Genomic DNA, 20,458 nt, shown 5'->3' on the forward strand with positions numbered 1-20,458 from the left:
TGGTATTTCTAGGATTCTGTCTTATAAAGATCATCTTGGGACAGTGCCAGAACACAGCCAAGAATGCTATTGGGATGAAGATGTTTGACATATATGCAGGAAGCGGTGAGCAGATGCAAAATGAAGAAAGTACCTGTGAGAATACAAAAAGAAGCACCTTTGCACCTCCAGGAATTAAGTTCTACTACCCCAAGGATCATAAACAATATGTAGGATGTTGGATAGTCTGTCCACCGTCAGAATGCTGTCACATGCCCTGGAGTGTGGATGACCATATAAAGAATGCAGGTCACCTGAGGGGGGGTGAAAAAGATATGGAAATGACAGCATGTAGAGAAGATGGAGGAGATTGAAGAGGAGAATATGGTTGAGGACTCGACCAGAGGGGGCAATGTAGTGGAGCAGGTGTACACATTTTCCCTAACTCCTGCCCCCTTCAGCCATCATACTGGAACAGCAGGAAAAGGACCCTATGTGGAACCACATGTGTTATGCCTATACTTCATTGAATGTATAAAAGACAATATGCACTCAGACAACCGTATCGAATGTATCCTCACATTGAGCGGGTGGAAGGATAATGTGTGGAAGGATGTCAGCACGCACCATTGGACATCATGTTGTGCTGAGAGAAATCTGATGAGGGCAGAGTGATGCCATGAAGAAGATGTACAAAAACATACTGAAACGATATGAAAATACTTCAGAGTGATGATGTAACTGTAGTGACAAGAGAAACATGTACGAAATGATAAAGCAATTATACACAAAGAAGACATGGTAACTTGCTGATCAATAAATGAAAATACCAGCAATGCAAGGTAGATGAGACATATAGAAGCTCGCTATAGAGGAACATATAACATGGCAAGGACAGCCATGATAGGAAAACGGATGTCGGCTTGTTCAATTCAATTCAGCTACCTCAGAGATAGACCAGGTGTGCAGAGTCAGGAGATGCTGGAAAGTAGTTTTGTGTGCAAAACAAAGAGGAGTCAATGTTGGCCTGGGATCAAGGATGCTTTTTTTAGGAATAGCGGCAAAGCACAAAGGGAGACAGACGGATAAGTCATGGACGTCAGGCATATTTCTCTCAGATTAAAGAAGAAGAACACATTCACAAGAGCCACATATTGGACAATTTAAAGTGTATAAAGTCTATACAAGATGGAGTGAGCAGGTCTCTAGAGGCCAGGATGAGCAATGTGACCCAGAATAATTGAATGAAATGGTAGTAAATAAGAGGTCGAAATGGGCACATTTTGGTCTCTTCACACGTGCTCCAGAAGGCGAAAACAAGGGCTGTGCATTAAGCTTTGGATAAAGATAGTGATGTGCTTACACTCCCTTGAATGTCCCAGAACAGAGAACAGGCTACAAGGTCAACTACAGATCGATTACTTTGGCTCATGGCCGGACTGATGAAAGATGATGGACTAATTGGGAAAGTGGGGAGTAATTTAACTTGACTCAAGCACCTGGGTTTCGTTTCGCTTACGTGCTGCTAGCCAAGCCGTACGTCCAAGGTTGGGTGGGGATGCCAACCAATCATTGGGTCTATGGGACAACTTGCTATACAATGTTGCATAGACCAATACACTGCCATTTTACCTGTTATAATCAGTTTTATACATATCTAGAGGTAGTTTGAGGCATGTCTTACTGATAAGAGACAGCCAATGCTGTATTAACCCATATGTATTCTATTTCTAGATATGTTATCCTAACCAATCTCTCCCGCTATAAGGTTTTACAGTTTGCCATGTAGAATTGCATCATAGATGATGCATATTGGGGTATGAGACCTCTGTGTAATCAAGTTAGGGTGTGAGTGTGTAGCATCAGTCTGAAGTCTCCAGTTCACCCTGCTTTATTAAATTGAGAATAAAGTAGTACTTTGACATATTTTTGAGTCTGTCTGGTCATTTGGTCTGAGATGCTGCAAGGTGCTAGAGCACATCTGCACATATTGGATCAATATGCTATCGACATTAAACTGTTCCCCCCAGTTAAAACTACTAGCAGAAAACAAGGACACTTACTTTAGGAAATATCTATAGAGCAACAATTAATGCAGGAAGGTGTTCCCCTCCATCCCAAATCAAAAGCACCACACCAATATACTTTTTGCTTAAGTTCAATCTAGCCCTGTCTCTGTACCATATCATACCACTTAAATCCTCCCTCACCCCTGGGCCAAAGATAAGCCAAGAATCAGGTTGGTGCATGGAAAGAATGTATCATTTTTAATGAATAGGAAAATTAATATTTATACACAACCACAAATCACGCCACCGCACTCTGTGGCCCTATTTATATTTTTTGTCCTTCCTAACAATTCACTTTCACACACATTGAAAACACCAGTTGTTTTAGGATAACAGAGATCACAAACACTTTAACCCCACAACATGTACAGTTTTCCTTCTTTGGTTATTTCCACCCTGGTGACATAGAGCCACACGTCTATAGAATACTTCAGATACCTGTGTCACTCACAAAATACTCTTAATGTACAGAGTGTGCAGACCCTGGACATGACAGAACAATATAACTTCACAATATACTTTGCGTGGTGTTTACTTTATAACATGTAGGACATTGAAATCTGACACTTGGCAAAGCAATTTACATAAAGTTTAATTTAAATAACATTCACCCTGTCCTATTGATACAAAAAAAGTCTTTTACATGTGCATCACTCTCTATTGTAATCTCCCTGTGTAATTGGCACTACTAGCAGTGTTGCAGCACAACAGACTTAAGACCAAAAACACTTTTTTATACTTGAATGGATTGGCAAGACACTTTTCAGCCACCAGCACAAACCCAGACATTAAGTTTACTATGAAACCACCTCTTCTTTAAGGCAGGGTCCTAGGAATAGGGAGCAGTTGGGAATTTTGTTGTTATGCACCTCTCACTTTAGGGAATTTTGGGGTTGGCAAAAATAAATAGGAGTACCCAATTACTTTAACAAACTATATTGAGGCAATCTTGTTGATTTTGAATTTCAACAAAATCGCCCATCTCAGTTGGCTATAGGGTAATGAATTAAATTATTACTTGGTAAGAAAATGCTAGGGATGTACTTTGTCTGTCCACTCAATCAATATTGGGAAGATGTTAAATCAAACAGATCCCCATAAGATTTGGTTTGTTTAGACAGGTTACTTACATAGAATATGGGCCTCATTACACGGATGGCGGTAAGGATTTACCGGTACCGGTAAAATACCGGTACCGGTAAATCCTTACCGCCTTACTACGAGGTCCCTTTGCGGGTTGGTGGATTTAACGCCTGCTTTTTGCAGGCGTTAAAATCCAACCGCTAAGGGACCTCGGAGCTAATTACGGCACCGCAAAATTGCGGTGCCGTAATTAGCGCCTTCCCCATTCCCATAGCCCCTATGGGGCAGAAATGGGGAAGGGCAATGGCGGAAAGGGGATTTACTGCCCCTCCAACCTTGGAATGGGGCGGTAAATCCCCTTTCCGCCAAGGCGGTGCCGGTATTTTACCGGCATGAGCCATGGCGCTAATAGCGCCATGGCTCACCGCCTACCGGGTAATGAGGCCCTATGTCTGGGTTTTGTGCTCAGGAAAAGACATCAGCCCAGGGTCCCTGAATCTTCTCATATGGAAAGGATAGTGATTTGGTCAGTTGGCCTCTCCAAATTCAGTCATGGTTACCTCCAGCATCAATCCCCTTTATTTTAATCTCCTTGTATGGATACCAACTTCTGTCCTTCCCTGCTTTCCTCCAACTCCTGTCTCCCAGGCAATGTTAGTTTTCCAGCAATTTTTTTGAAGTTCCTCTCTGATGCCTCTTTCCCAGGGTGGGCCTCCTAATAATTCTTTAACCACTCCTGAATCATCTAAAGTATCAGTTGCCAGCTTATTGGCTCTTGATTTGTATTGGACATCTATTGTCCTCCCCTTTTCTCTGGTTAGTCTATTTTAATTACTAAACATCATCCCTTGAGATGTAGGACCCTGCGCCTTTGAAATTGTATTTTGACCACTTCAGTTATGACCTTAAAAATTACAACTTGGCAAAATTGTTTAATTTACAAACAAATCATCATAACATAAAGATATCTAAATTGGTCTGACCATGCCAAACTTAATGAAATGTGTCTCATTTAGGCACGAAGTTGCAGGTTTGAATGGCAGATATTTGTAATGTCTTCAATAAATATCACAGTTATCACCACAAGATTCTTTATACTATAATAATTCAACAAGCGTGCATCTAATTTTAGCTTCTAACTCTGGTTCCCAAAGTTAAAATGTTACGGTAATGGCATATTTAGATGGCCTTATTCATAGGTTTTTCAATGATATTGGTCCTATTTTTGTAAGTGTCATTGTTACAAAGAAAATCAACAATTATGATTTCCCCAGAGCACCTATGGTAATTTCAAGGCATATGCATACTTCGATTACACATTATATTTCTTTAAGAACTTCACATGTAATTCAGGCCATCTGCTTCTTTGTTGGTTTGGCCTGGTGTAAAACACTTAACATTCGTGCAAATTCAAAGGTCTGCAGAAATCTTCTTACCTTCCTGACCAGATGCTATAACTCTGCCCCCTCAACACCATATGGCAGTCTCCTGGGGCATCTCAACACTCAGTCAGTCAGTCCAGAGAAGGACCACAAATTGACTTGAATTCTGAGGGATTATTCAGAGTTCATATCTATTAGCTGGGTCATTGTTTATTCAGTGCTGTTATAAAAACCCCCAAATAAACTTGGGTCAAGCACAAGCTCTATCCATTTCCTGTCTCAGCAGAAGCATCAAAAGGAATTTCAGGATAAGGCAGAAGGCAGTGCTTGGTAAGTGTAGGGGGAAGAGGACCATTTCTTGGCCTTTGAATCTCCTCGATAAAGATATTCTGTTGCTAATCCTAGCAACAGCAAACACATGATGCTTTTACATTCTGCATTTGTTCATTAAATCTGCTTTACATATCGCAGTAAATAGAAGGCATCTCTACATTTTACTTGTGCTGCTGATTTCAGTGGGCCTCATTACGACCATGGCGGAGGACCATGGTGCTATTAGCACCATGGTCCATGGCGCTAAGCTGCCAACTCCGCCATGGTGGTTGGCGGATTTACCGCCCCATTCCGACCCAGGCGGGGCGGTAAATCCCCAATCCCCATTTTACCCTTCCCCATTCCCATTCTTGCCCCATAGGGTATAATGGGAGTGGGGAAGGCGTTAATTACGCCACCGTACATTACGGTGGCGTAATTAACAACAAGGTCCCTTAGCGCCATGGATTTTAACGCCTGCAAAAAGCAGGCGTTAAAATCACCATGGCGCTAAGGGAACTCGTAGTAAGGCGGAAGGGGTCGGCGTTTTTAACGCCGGCGTAAACCCCTTTCCGCAAGGGTCCTAATGAGGCCCAGTATGTTTTATAGCTTAATACGTCACCACCTTTATTAAAGTGGGCCCTCAAATTACTCCTGTCAATGGAGTTTCCTATTTAAAATATGCATTGCTTCTAAGCTGCAGAATGCACACATTTCCATGGTAGCTTCCTGTATTAGCAAAGCTGCACTTTAGGCATCAGTCACATGTAATGGAAAGTATGTTCAGGCCTTTGGCCCAGTCACTCGATTACTGTGCCCATTTAGTGTTTGTATTTCTCTTTCTCTGACAACAGCATTTTGACGTTTGGCATTTGTGAGTGAAATGCTGCCTTTTTGTCTGTCAGCCAACAGTGTAGCTTTGAATTCCCTTCTGCACAGTAGTTTAACATTTAAAATGTTCCCTGTTCCAAGCTGCAGAAAGCATACATTTGCATGGTCTCTCTATTTTAGCAAATTAACCAGTGTGCTTATAGTTTTGCATTTGAAATTAACTGCTGGGCTTTCCTCTGCCAGTCGGCAGTGTCCTTTCCAATTACCAGAAAGTATTTCTGCACTTTTAGGCCCAACATGGCCAGGGCAGTTAATTTGTATCTTGGGACTGCCTTTAAACCCCACATTAACTGTTAGACTAAAACAGTGCTTAACACTTGTAGTATGGGCTATTGATATAATGGCATTAAACACGTATACACATGGGTGCTATCAAATATTGTATTTATTAATTATTATAAATAAGATATTGGGTTGAATAGGAGGGAGCTTGTATGAGCACCACCAGGCTCCGGCTCAACTGCTCTGATGTCCCTCAACCTGTGTTCCGTGTTCCATCTGCGTCGTCTGCGAGCCATCACATTAGTCCTTGATATGCCATCTCGCTCACGAGACACAGACTCCACGAGCCAGTAGCAGCTTGTGGCATAGATGGAAATACTATACATCTTCCCTCCTTCATAATAAACTTGAAAATAAATATTAAAAAGAAACAAGTAGCTGTTGAATCCTCATGGGGTCTACAACTCGAACATTTTTACACAAAATCTTCCATGTGTCATGGTTTGCGACAAACTCTTCCCCATCTTGACTTGTGTGGAACATCTGAGGTGACATCTGGCAAGGAAAACGTCGGTCCCCTCTTTGTGTACACATAACTCTTCTCACTTGGCAAAGAAGTTCTCCTCACATTCTCCATTCTTGATACTTTCCTCACACATCCTCCTTCGCTTACAGTATCACCACCACTGGTAACCTTAACGCTATTGTCATGTGGCTTCACTACACACACTCTCTCTATATTCCATATCCTCCCATCTACTGTTTTAACGGCATGTTTAAACACCTCGATGACTTTAACAGGTTTTGACCACTTACCTAGACTTCTTCTCAAAACAGGTGGAAGTTTAATTCTTACCACGTTACCTACTACTGGTTTTATGACTCTTCTACTCACGGACAAACGTTTATCATAAGCACATTTGCTCTTCAACTGGACTTTCCTAATATTCTCAAACATTGACTCAAAATTCCTCTGTACATCAGTTTCTTTATCCATCCATTATGGTACTAATTTTGTGCTAGCTTTTCTCCCCCTGCTCAATTCAAATGGAGACAAACCTGTGGTGGATTGTGGAGTGAAACGATGTGCAACAATCTTCTCCCTCACAGCTTTCTCCCAGTCTAATCCATATGACCATGCCCACCGAATAGTCTCCTTGAGCACCTTATTAAACCGTTCCACTATTCCATTTGTTTGGGGGTGATAAATGGCACTCCTGTTATGTTCTATGGAATTCCTGCTGCAAAATTCCTCCATTTCTTTGGAGCGAAATTGGGTACCATTGTCAGTCATGATGCTTTTCGGAAACCCCTCTCTCTCAAAGACTTCTAAAAGGAAATTAGTGGCAGTTTTTGCAGTGATACAATGACTAATCAGTACTTCCACCCACCTGGTCAGAAGGTCAATCACAACCAGACAGAACTTTTGCATTCCATTACTACACACCGGACCAAGTACATCCATACCTAATTCGTCCCATGCTTTCTCAGGAATTTTTGTTACAACCATCGGGTGTCTTGCACCCACACACCCTTTCTCACTTTCTTTGCAAAGGATACAGTCACAAATAGATCTCTCTGTTTAAAGTACACAGCCAGGCCACCAGAAGTCATTTTGTATTCCTTGCTTGGTTTTCACTATCCCCTGGTGACCTTCATGTCCCAAATCAACCAGTCTTTGATGCACTTTTGATGGTGGAATTATTCTGTCACCTCTCATGGCCATGCTTCAATGAACATAAAGTTCATCTGCAACTTTCCAATAATCTACGAGACCAAGATCTTCAAATTTCACTTTCGTCAAAGGACCTTGACTTCTAATGAATTGGTTTAGATGTGTTATTGAACCGTCTTCTGCTTCTGCTTCATTCCATTCATTCTGTGGAATGGATGTTGTCTCTATGCTAAAAACTACTTCCATATAATTTTCACTGTCATCTCCAACTTCAGACACACTGGTGAGACGGGATAAGCAATCAGCAGCAGTATTTTTAACTCCTGAAACATATTGTACAGTGCAATTAAATTCTTGCAAAAGTATTACCCATCTCCTAATGTGATTAGAAACCTTCTCTAATCCTTTACTCATGATAACATGGACCAGTGGTTTATGATCCGTCCGAAATTCAACCTTGACACCCCAGATGAAACTTCTAAACTTTTCTGCTGCCCATGTTATGGCTAGGGCTTCTTTTTCTATTGCAGCATATTATTTTTCAGCTCCTTTTCGTAATCTCGAAGCAAAAGCAATTAAAATGTCTTTTCCATTGGCCTCTTGAGTGACAACAGCCCCCAAACCAACATTGCCTGAATCGGTAGTAATGATGGTATTTCTGTCACTCCTGAACTCTTTCAATGCTGAGGCTTTAGTCAAAGCAGACTTAATGAATTCAAATTCCTCTTCACATTCATAGTTCCATTCAAATGTTTTCTTCTTGAGAATTCTCACATTGGAACAGTGTGGATTGCAAAATCGCATATAAACTTAGGATAATATTCTGCCATACCAATGAAAGTACGTACTTCCTCCTTGGAATTTGGCCGAGGGATATTTTTGATGGTGTCAACTAACTGTTTCTTTGGTGATATCCCATTAGCTGAAATTGTGTGACCAAGATATTCAATCTCAGAACAATTTATCTTACATTTGTCTTTGCTTAGGGTCAGACATGCTTCATTAAGTTTATTGCAGACTTGTGCTAATCTTTCATCATGTACTTTTTGATTTTCTGCATAGGTCAGTATGTCGTCCTGGAAACATATGATGCCTGGGTCTCTTTCAAAAATACTGTGCATTATTTTTTTAAATACGGACGCAGCAGACACCAACCCAAAAGGAATTCTTTTATATTGATATAGCCCATCAGACATGATGAAAGCTGTCAGTTGTTTCAAACTTTTGTGCAGCTTCACTTGATGGTATGCTGATGTTAAGTCTAATGTTGAAAAGAATTTTGATGAACCAATCGTGGAGATAATTTCCTGAATATTGCGAAGCGGACGTCTTTCTGGGACAACACATTTATTTGTTCTTGCATGCCCACATATATCCTGAGCTTTCCAGATTTCTTCCTCAGTACTACTAACATCGAGACCCACTCGCTGGCATCAATACTTTCAATAACACCCTGGTCTTCCAAAGCCTTGATCTCCTTCCTTACTTCATCTCTCATGGATAATGGTATTCCTCGTAATTTCTGTGCTATCGGAATATGACCGGGTTTCAATTTGATTTCATGAACATAATTTCAGAGACATCCAATTCCCTCGCGAAACACTGCTTTCATAACATCACACATATTTTCTGATCTATGCTTTCACCCCCTATTGTCAGAACAGATTCATTGGCAGTAGAATATAATTTCACTTGAAGTTTGCTTTGATGTGTCCAACTTAAAAGGGGTGTTTTCCCTACACTTGTGATATCTATTTTCCCATTGCCTTTTCTGTCTTCGAATTTTAATGTGCCCCAAAACCAGCCAATTATCTTAATTTTAACACCTCCATATGCTCTGGGGTTAATGTCACATTCATGTAGATACTCATGTTTCTTTTTATCCCACAGAGTCTGTGGTACTAGGGTATATTTAGTGCCAGAGTCTATCATCATGTGCATATTTATACCATCAACGCAAACAGTTGCTTTAGGGCTCTCCATTATTTCTTCATTCTCATCATCCATTATCATAAACACACACTCTTCTCCTTCTTCTTCTCTGTAACCACTGTTGATGTCATCCCCTATCCAATTTGTGGATGTATTGCGAAGTCTACAACATTTGGAGTAATGTTCTTTCCCTTTACATTTGCTGCATATTATTTTTAGTGCAGGGCAGTGTGGGTTATCTGCCCAATGGTCACTACTGTCACATCTGTAACATCTGCCTTGTCTCCTTCTTCTTGGGCTGATTCTTTGCCTATCTGGACTTCCTTTCTTTGCATAGTTATTAGTCTGCCCTCTGAACATTGTCTTATGCTTCATTTCTTCATTCTGTGATGTTCTGTGTAACCTACCAAACGATCTGCGTCTGGTAGTGTTATTGCTTACTGTGGCTACAGATTCACTAGCAACAGTAATATTCAGTGGAATATTATTCGGTTTAGCAGTGTCAAGTTTGATTTGAACAGATTTTACTCTGTTTTGAAATTCCTTAACACATTCTTCAGTGTATTCTACTTCTTTAGCCACACGTAATACAGTATCTAAGGGTGGATCATCCTCAGACCATACCTTTTCTCTCACTTTGGTGCTCCTGCATTCCAACATAAACTGATCCCTCAGTCTTTCATCCAGTTGCTCATTAAAATTGCAGGTTTTAGTTTATTTCCTCAGCACAGTAATATATTGTTCGACACTTTCTCCCTCCTCTTGCATCCTCTTCCCAAATGTGTAACGTTCTAGTATGGTGCTTAATTTCAAGGCTTTTTCATCCAATCTTTCAACCACATTTTAAAGGTATATTTGCGTATGTACCTATATTACAAACACCATAGCTCCAGTAACAGTAATACAAATCACAGGAAAGACTATAGAAAGTGGTTCAAAAACAGCTCAGAAGCGAACTAATTGATTGTGCAGGCTGTCCAGAAGTGCTATAAGCTGTCTTTTAGCCAAGCCAAGAACATCTTATTTTTGCATCTAATGAAGGCAGCAGAACATTTCAATAAAACACATTTCATAAAACTACAGCTCTTGGAAAGTACAACGTCTCCTAAATCGCCTTAACCTATTAAAAAAGATAAGTACAAAATATTCATATTTTTTTTCAATGAGATCTTCAATTAACAAACATCAATCGTCTAGTTATCTTACTGTGTCATTCAATGAGCAACTATTGTGACAAATTTCTGTGTTGGGTTTCCAAAAGATGTCCTAAGATGACCATAGAAACAAAATTAACAAAGTGAAACCCCCTCACGCCCACCCATGCAGGTCTAACATCATAAAGGAATGCTTGGAAGATCTAATACCTTTCTTAACCTCATTTATTAATTAATCTGTGGACCAAGTTTTAATTAGGCCTATTTCAAAACAACCCTGTGTTGCCCACCTTTTGAAGAAAACCACATTTGACCCTGACATATCATTTAATTACAGGCCTATATCTAATATGCCGCTCCAAATGAAAGGTAACAAGAACATTCTGCAATGCAGCTACAAATCTTTGTTGAATCTCACAGCCTTTTAGTGGAAGTCATTTTATGCCCAGGGCAGAGGACCGGAAACCACTCTTATTGCTATTTGCTAGGCACTCATTCGAAATATTTATGAGCACTGAACATATTCAGTACCTCTATTCAGAAGTAGAGGTAGTAAATAAAGCATTGCTTTGGGGCACATCTTTCCTTACAGAAGAGACTAGCCAAGTTAGCATAGGGGGATAGACTTGGAAAACTACCACTACTTATTCTGGGCTTCCTCAAGAAACTGCTTTATTTTATTTTATTTTCAATATATAAACACTGTTCGTGATCTCTTAAACACACTGAAGTGGGCGTTTTACTGTGCTGATGACTCTCGTCTATTAATTCAACATGACAATAAGCATTTATCATCATATTTGAACATATTAAAAGTTGGATGCAGTCAACTGGTGAGCTTGAATAATAGTATAACAAAGCTTATCTTGATTCATTCCAGAGGGTGTTTGCTGGTGTATGCCATGGGAGCATGTAGCACAGCTGTCAACCAGCATCGACTCTCAAGGTAACAAAGGTATGCAGGGGGAACAGTTATTACTGCTCCCCATCAAACTGTTCCTCCTCTCTTTATACTTCTAGGTAATTATTGCAGTCTGCTGCTTGTCACAGTGTTGTTATCCTTATCTGCATTAGGCGAACAGTCGTAATTAACCTTGGGACTCTATCCCTCTTTTTAGGAAAGTTGAATCTGGGTGTTTTGCATTGCTGTTGTGTTAAAAACTAGGTCGTTGTCCCTCTTTTGAGGAAAATTGAATCTGGGCATTCTGCATTGCTGTTGTGTTTAACAAGTTTGCCATTTTCCCTCTTACTAGGAAAGTTGAATCTGGGTGTTTTGCATTGCTGTTGTGTTAAAAACTAGGCCTTTGTCCCTCTTTCTAGGAAAGTTGAATCGGGGCCTTGTGCATTGCTGTTGTGTTTAAAAGCTAGGCATGTTTCCCTCTTACTATCAAAGTGGAATCTGGGTTTTTTGCAGTGCACATACTTCAACTTAAACACCTGTTTTCTACTTGCTTGGTGTCTGCACACCCTACTGCAGACTACTGTTGGTTATTGAGGGTCTATTGCTTACTGCTGTAGACACTGCCCCACTTGGGATGTTGATCTCTGGTGCCCTCCTCCATCCACGCTGTTATCTGTGTTCCGCTTGTGGTGTGTTACCTGATTGTGCTTCCTGTGTGCATGCTACTGTGGGAACCCTCCCTTCCAGTGCATTCTGCGTTACAGGGCTCTGGGCTCTGTTTCTTTTTCCTCTCTCTCTCTCCTTTTTCCTCCTCACACCCTTTGTGATGCTCTCAATTTCTCCCATCTTCTCTAACTACTACTTTATCTCCTATCCTATCCCTCTCACAAAGTATGGTAGGAAAATGTTCAAGAAGGATATACTGATCTCCAACCCAGGCCTGCCTATTGCTGACACCTACATCAGCGATTCCTCCGGATAGACTTTCATCCTCTTTGTCATTCCCTGTCCAGTCCTATGAACCCCTCATATGTTCTCTGTTCTCTCGCCTCTCTCTCTGAAATTTGAGGAAAACCATCTCCAGTTCCGGAAGCACCTCAAGACGTTCCTCTTTTTTTCTGCCTTCTATCTTCCTCTCCCCTGCTGATCTCTGTCTGTTTCTGCATTGGCATCTGGCTAACCTCGGATTTTGGGCCTGGATCCCTTGCCCAACCTGAGACTTACCCGCACTGCCTCTGGCAACCCTTGCACTTGGGTCTGTATCTGCAATCCTACAGTACCCTCACCTGCACTTATTATACTTCTGCTGTCTGTGTTTGAGTCATGCACTTGCCACCCGATGGAAGCACTACCTATTGTTGTTCTGATCCTGTGTTTTGCACTTTCCACTCCTCTGCTACCCCTCACATGTTCCATTTCACCCTCCCTTGCACTTGTGTGTTCTCTGGATCATTGTTTTGTCCTCTCTTGTACCCCTACCTTGCCTCGTCCCGCCCTGAAACACTGTTGTATGGGTGCGATATAAATAAAAGATCATCTCATATCTCTCCTTTCTCCTCCTATCCCATCAATGGTGGCACCCATTGGGAGGTCTCCTTTAACTTATCCATATCCATCATTAATGTCTTACAAAATGGTACCATCATGGTCCAGGGCTCTCAGCCCAATCTCCTCCGTCTGGATAGTCGCCCCCCCGTGTCTTTTCAAATAACTTTCTTCTCCTGCCACCTTTACCTCCTCTCTGGCCACATTGCCATCTCCTTCCACCTCCTCTTCCTCCTCGCTGGCCACTTTGACACCTCGGCTACAGCCTGTGCCCACCCTTGGGTTCCTATCCCACTTCCGCAGAGAGTACCCCATTCCTGTACCCCACCCCGGGAAATCTTTCAAAAGTGGCAACCTGCTCCACATAGCTACTCTCAACTCTTGTTCAGCTTTCAAACACTCTTCCAACATCTGCCACCTCCTCGAGACGTGGTTCACGGCCAGCTCTGTCACAAGCTTTAACACTCTTCTCCATGAGGGCCATAAGATCCTCTCTGAGCCAGCACCAATTGACCCGGAGGTGGAGTGGCCATGATCTTTTTTGAATGGGTTCCTGCATCGGTCATTCCCATGGAGGCATATTCCTCTTTTTAATGCCTTGTCTGCAGGCTCTCTATCTCTCCTGGCCTCTCCCTAACTCTGGCCACCATCTACAGGCCACCTGGTCAGGTCTCACTCTTCCTCTCAGAATTTGCAGACCTCACTTCTTCTATTGTCTCTTCCTCTCACTTTCTCTTCCTTGGAGATCTCAACATACACCTGGATGCCTCTGACCTCTCCTCTGGACTCTTCCGCAACCTTTGTGACTCTTTCTACCTTTCTGTTCTACCCTTTGGTCTGACAAACTCTGCCGGACAAACTGTGTATGTTCTCATCTCCTCATCCCCGTCTCTAACCAGCTCACTACTCCTTTCTCTAGGACTGACCACTTTCTACTCTCCTCCCACCTGAAGCTTCCTATCCCACATGCAAAGCCCACCCCAGCACTTCCACCTTCCTTCTCAGTCATTCGGCCCATTGAGTGAGTAACAGTCGCCGCCTTTGACTCCTCTTTCACTGCTCCTCCTACACCTGCTGCTGACACCCACTCTGACACATTACTCACCAACCTGCATATTTTTATTTCCAGTACTCTGGTCATCCTTGTGAGAATCTGCGTGAAGCCAACCTCCAAGTGCAACTCTTTGTATGACTCTGAATGGCTGCCCTGAAACGATAGTGCAGGGTAGCCAAGAGGAAGTGGAGGGCATCTGGTGCTTCTTCTGACAAAATGGCCTGCTGCCTGCTCCAAAGGCAATACAGACACACTGTCTTTTCCAAGAAGAGGGTCCACATTCAAACCTGTGTCTCTGCAGAGTCTCCTGTTCCCTCCTAGGCCCTCTGCTCAGCTCTGGACTCTCATCTGACCACTACAACTCAGGAAATCCTATACTTACTTTCCTCCTCCTCCCTCTCTCCCTCTATCTCTCTCAGGCCCCTTTGGTCACCTCTCCCCCTCCTCTCCTCATTCCTCCCTTTCTCCAATAACACCTGATAATATTTCTAGACAAGTCCAATCTATGAAAGTGTCTTCCAAACTTGTGCTCCCATGCTCTTTCAGAACTATCAAAGACCACATTGCTTCCCTTGCTCCAGCCTTGGCCGATTTCTACTATCACACTTTTGCCACTGGATCTTCCCCTCCCTCCTCAAGCACTCCTTTGTTCACCCTCTTCTAATAAAGCCTTCTGCCAATCCTTCCTGTCTTGCAAACTATTGCCCAATCTCCATCACTCCTTTCCTGGACAAGCTCCTGGTAAGTCTGGACATATCCCAGCTAACCCTACACACTGAATCTGTTGGTTGTCCTCATAACCATCAGTCTGGCTTCAGAGCAGTCAGAGGCAACCGTGAAGATCTGCTTTATAACCTTTACTCCTGCTTTCCTGTAGTCCTCATCCTCCTGGACCACTCCTCTGCCTTTCACACAGTCAATCACGCCATCCTGATTAATTGTCTCCATGAGAAGCTGGGCATCACGGATCAGGCTCTGGTGTGTCTCACCTCCTTCATCTTGGACCAACCCTCCCAGGTCCAACTTGGTTCCTTTCTCTCCACCATCTCACTCTCCACTTATGGTGTCCCCCAGGACTTTATCCTCTCACCCTGGCTCTTCAAAGTCTACTTGTCCCCTTTGGCCCACCTGATTTCCACCTTCTCATCCAACTTCCTCTTTTATGCGGATGACACACAGCTCTATTTTTGGCTTCCCTCAGCCTCCGCTCCTTCCTCGCTTGTTCCTGACTGTCTTTCCACAATTCAGAAATGGTGTGCCTCCAATGATCTCTGCTTCAATGCCTCAATGCCTGTAAGACTAAGATTCTGCTAATTGCGACCGCTGCTCCCGCTTTCCCTCTTGCACTATGGCTGCTCTACTTGGGCTCATCTTCGGCCCTCTCTCCTTCTCTTCTCACAGCACAGACCTTGCCAAGAAGGCACATTTCCAGCTGCACCACCTCAGAGGTATTCTACCTTTTCTCACCTTCCCCCAGAAGCTCACTGTCTCCAGAGTACTGGTTCTCTCCAGGGTGTAATACTGCAACAGTCTCTTTCTCAATCTGCCTAACTCTACTCTTTGCCCCTTTGACCTAATCCAGAACAGGACTGCGAGACGTATCCTTTGCCTCAAGCCCAGGCCCGCATCTCTCCAGGCCTGATATCTCTGCACTCGCTCCCGGTGGCTGCAAGGATCAAGTCCAAGACCCTTTGCATCATCCACAAGGCTTTCTGGGACCGGCACTATATTCAACTCTCTATTCCTAAATACCTTCCATCTAGAGCCCTTCACTCTGCTATCTCAAACTCTCTGAGGGTCAGACTTTTCTCCAAGCTGAGAGTGGGGGCTAGATCTCTCTCCTCTGCAGGTGCCTCCCTATGTAATGACCTCCTTGCCCTGCTCAAACTTGAGCTGGACCACCTGAAGTTCCAGAAGCTGCTCAAGACCTTCGTTTTCTCCTCAGCCTTCTCTCTCCCTCTTCCTTGCTAACCTACTATCCTGTCTGACAACCCTGACTGCCTGCCATGTACCCTCGGAGTCTCACAGAGTGCCAGGCCCCTCCATGATCAGTCATCCTGCACTTCCTCTCAGCCTACTGTGCTTTTAGGGGCTGTAGCTGTAAATCCTACTGCCACCTGGTTTTCATGTACTTACCCAGAGCAACAGTACCCTGGCTGCACTCACTCAGAGCATTGGCGCCCTGAGCGCACTGTCCCCTTTCTTCTCCCCTGCACGTCCCCTGTCCCTTTCTCCTGCACTTTTGTTGTCGCAGTTGCACGATCCGAATAACACAAGGCCTAGTAGAATTGTTTGTTCTGTCTTCCCTCTGCACCCCAGGCCACTTCCTTGTATGCCATATCATATCATACAGTAGCTGGCAGCCATGGTTGTGATACCACACTGTCCCTTTTAGTGTTACACTAGCTTGCTGCCCTGGGTATGATGCCACACTGTCACCCATGAGTGTTACACTATCTGGCAGGCATGGGTGTGACACTAGACTGTCACCCACAGATTTTACACAATCTGGCAGTGTGATATCACACTCATGGCTGCCAGGTAGTGTAACCATGGGTCAAAGTGTAGTATCACACCCATGTATACCAGATAGTGTAACATCTATGGGTGACATTCATGTGTATGATACTATACTGTCATTCATGTGTGTTACAGTAGCTGACAGACATTTGGTGTGATACTAAACTGTCACCCATTAATGTTACACTAGCTGGCAGCAATGGGTGTGAGACCACACTGTTACCCATTGCTGTTGCAGTAGCTGGAAGACATGGGTGGGATACCACACTTTGACCCATGGTGTTTCAATAGCTGGCAGCCATGGATGTCATTCCACACTGCCCCCGTGGCTGTTAGGCTATCTCGCAGCCATGGGTGTGATACCACACTTTGACCCATGATGTTACACTAGCTGGAAGACATGGGTGTGATATCACACTTTGACCCATGATGTTACACTAGCTGGAAGACATGTGTGTGATATCACACTTTGACCCCTGGTGTTGCACTAGCTGGAAGAGATTGGTGCACTACCACACTTTGACCCATGGTGTTACACTAGCTGGAAGACATGGGTCTGATATCACACTTTGACCTATGGTATTACACTAGCTGGAAGACATGGGTGTGATACCACACTTTGACCCATGGTATTACACTAGCTAGCAGCCATGGGTTTGATACCACAGTGTCCCCATGGGCGTTGCATTAGCTGTAAGAGATGGGAGTGATATTACAACGTCATCCATGTGTATTACACTAACTGGAAGCCAGGTATTTGAACTCCTTTTTCAGTGCCTTCCATTTCCTCACAGATGGTCAGGTCGACAATGTGTTTTTCTTCAATTAATCAGCCTTCCCAGAATATTTCTAGGACCAGTATAATTATATGAACAAACTCCAGTTCCTGTTCCATGCGGAAAGTGCTGGATAGTGGGAGAATTTCCCGACAATCGTTTTACTGCCAGCATAATCAATGGTTACAGTTGAAAGCAGAACTTTTTATAATGTGCCCTTTTTCAAAAGCATAGTCAACAATGTTTTTTCTTTCTTTTGCAAACAAGTGGCGTACAAAAACATTCTGCAAGCCTGCATTAGTCTTTTCAGCTTGTTCCAAGCCGGGCATTCACCCACAATCACCTGCGAACACCCACACACTGTATTGACGTCTGTTGTACATTCTCCGCTTTTAATTCACGTTCTTCTGCTTCCTCCACTTCATCAAACACAGAACCAGAGTGGCACAAGGTGTACATGGGACACCATAGAAAAACATTTCACAAGGTGAAGGTGGCCTTTCTGCTTCTAAAACAATCACTATAGAGATGGAGAGAGTGGGAGAAAGAGTGGGAGGGCATGAGAACCATTCGAGAACACTGCCTTTGTGCAGCTATAAACACAACACAAACCCATTAACCTCCATTTTAATGACACACAATCTCAGTCACAATAGACACGGCTTTGATGTCAATCCTTCCGTGTCACTCCAGGTGAGTAAATTATGCTTCAAGTTAAAATGTCTACAGGCCACCTGGAGTCATCGTATGCACCACATTCGTTTTATGATCGATCATTTTAAGTGGAACGTATACTTTTCTTTCAACATTTTCTGCCTCATCAAGTTGTCTTCGAAGTAACATTCACAGAAACAACCGTGTTACCTATTTTTTCTTTTAACAAATCTTTATATTTACAAATAAAGCACAACAAAATGTATGGGACAAACATCAGTTTTGAGGTGATGATTAGCTGGTGGTATTTCAAAAGGTATCAGGTAATATTATCCCCACCAGTAATATTGCCATATATATGGTCGTGGGGTAAGGCCATAGGCAATATTATTAGTGGGCATAATTTATGGGGTTATTGGGACCTGCGGTTGTGGAGGTGTCCCCTGCTCCAATAAAAGAATTATGGGAGTTGTAGGGGTGTCCCCCACAGGTTCCATGGCTTAATATTGCCGCAAAGATATGGTGATATTTTTGTATGGCGATATTTTTGCGGGGATATTAACACATGGAACCATTTCAAAATAGGCCCTCTTTTACCACTCTACACAAATATGTGTTTTGTCACTGTGACGAATCAGGGAAACTCATCCCGTCTCCCTTAGAGGGAGCCACACGTTGTGGGACTAGGGAGGCGAGTCCGCTAAGCAAGACCTTCTATGGGGTCTGGGAAAGCTGGGTCTCACTGTGAGTGACACCCCTGTAGGGAATAAGGACTAACATTCCTATAAGTATCTCCCTATGAAAATTACACTCTCTGCATATATGAGAGTGGAAAAGGCTGTTGCTGTTTCTGTTTTACATTCAAACCCTGTTGACATTATTTCAATTTCAAGGTAATACTGGAATCCCCTTTTACTCAGCAGCTGATGGAAAAGAGAATATGCCTTTAAAATATGGCAGTCAAGAATAAAGGGACAGGGAACCTTGAATGGAGGAGAAAGAATCCTACACTGTCAGGTGTCTTGACACACGTTTGAATTATTATGCTACAACATGTGGTGCTGTGGGCTTAGAAAATCCAAGATGGCCGAAAAGCCCACATTAGTGCCAGAACCCAGGAAAACCACACAGTTTTTGATCACACCAAAATGGTCGCCTGACCTGCCACCCACCAGTGCGAGCGTGATGGGCCAGAAGCGCCATGGGCGAAATCAGTGCAAAGGATTATGGTGCTGTTCAAAATCTGTTTTAATTGATGTCAAAAATGGCTAAAATCATGGGCACAAAACCACCAGACAAAAAATCCAACTTCTGGTTGGGTGTTCTACATTACTCCACTGCAGAATCCACATCAATACAATGTTAGCCAGGATCCTATGTTATCAAGTAAAATCCCCTTTTTGAAATGGATTAGTTCAAGACAGCTCCACAAAAATGGGTGTAGTACCGGTGCTTGACACTAACCGGCGCTAGCGGTCTAAACTCTGACAGGAGACTGGTATTTTAGGAGCTGGAAAGGAACCTGAGTTAGCTGGAAACTTCAAAGCATTGCTGCTCAATGGGAAGCCCTCACACCTCAGAAATCCTCACAAGAAGACAGTCTGATTCAATTAAAAGTTCAAGAGGCCTCTGTCCATGGGAAGCCTAGACACCTGCTCTTACCAGCAACAGCACAGGAGATCACATGGTCGTGTTAATCAGATGCAGAGTGGAACCCTGGTCTGCTGACCTCAGTCAACACAATATACTCTTTCTACTGAATAGGATATGCTGATTTGAGGTGTAATTGTTAACAGTTGCTCTGGGGGAAGGAAAGACATTTGATCTCTGAGTCAAGCCAAGTTCCCGAAGGCGGTGACAAGCAAATGGGTGTACTGAAGGAGAGGCAAATGTATGTTTTATTAAATTGCTCTTGTATGAAGCTGACAAAAATGTCCAATTTGGAGATTCTTAATATGAAAAATGTACCTACAATTTGAGACTAAACTCAACTCCGTACGATGTTCTGAGACCGAACCCCGCCATTTATTAAAGCTGCAGACACTGTACTTACACTAGAGAATTGAAAACTTATTGTAATGTCCCCAGAGAGGGGGCATACCTCCGGGGAAGATTTGATCGAAAACCAATATGGCGACACCCACTAAAAAGCGCAAAATGTTGTCGTTTCTGAACCCAAGCTCGCAGGAACATGAGGCTTGAACAAAAGAACTGTATTAAATTAATCTGGGATGTGTACATGTATTCTTAACAACTTGTGTACCTTGGAAACATGTTTGATTATGAAAAATTGGGTTCTCAGTAAAAGC

The sequence above is a fragment of the Ambystoma mexicanum genome, chromosome 5q (genome assembly GCF_040938575.1).
Source record: "Ambystoma mexicanum isolate Mex_15411 chromosome 5q, UKY_AmexF1_1, whole genome shotgun sequence".
Lineage (NCBI taxonomy): Eukaryota > Metazoa > Chordata > Amphibia > Caudata > Ambystomatidae > Ambystoma > Ambystoma mexicanum.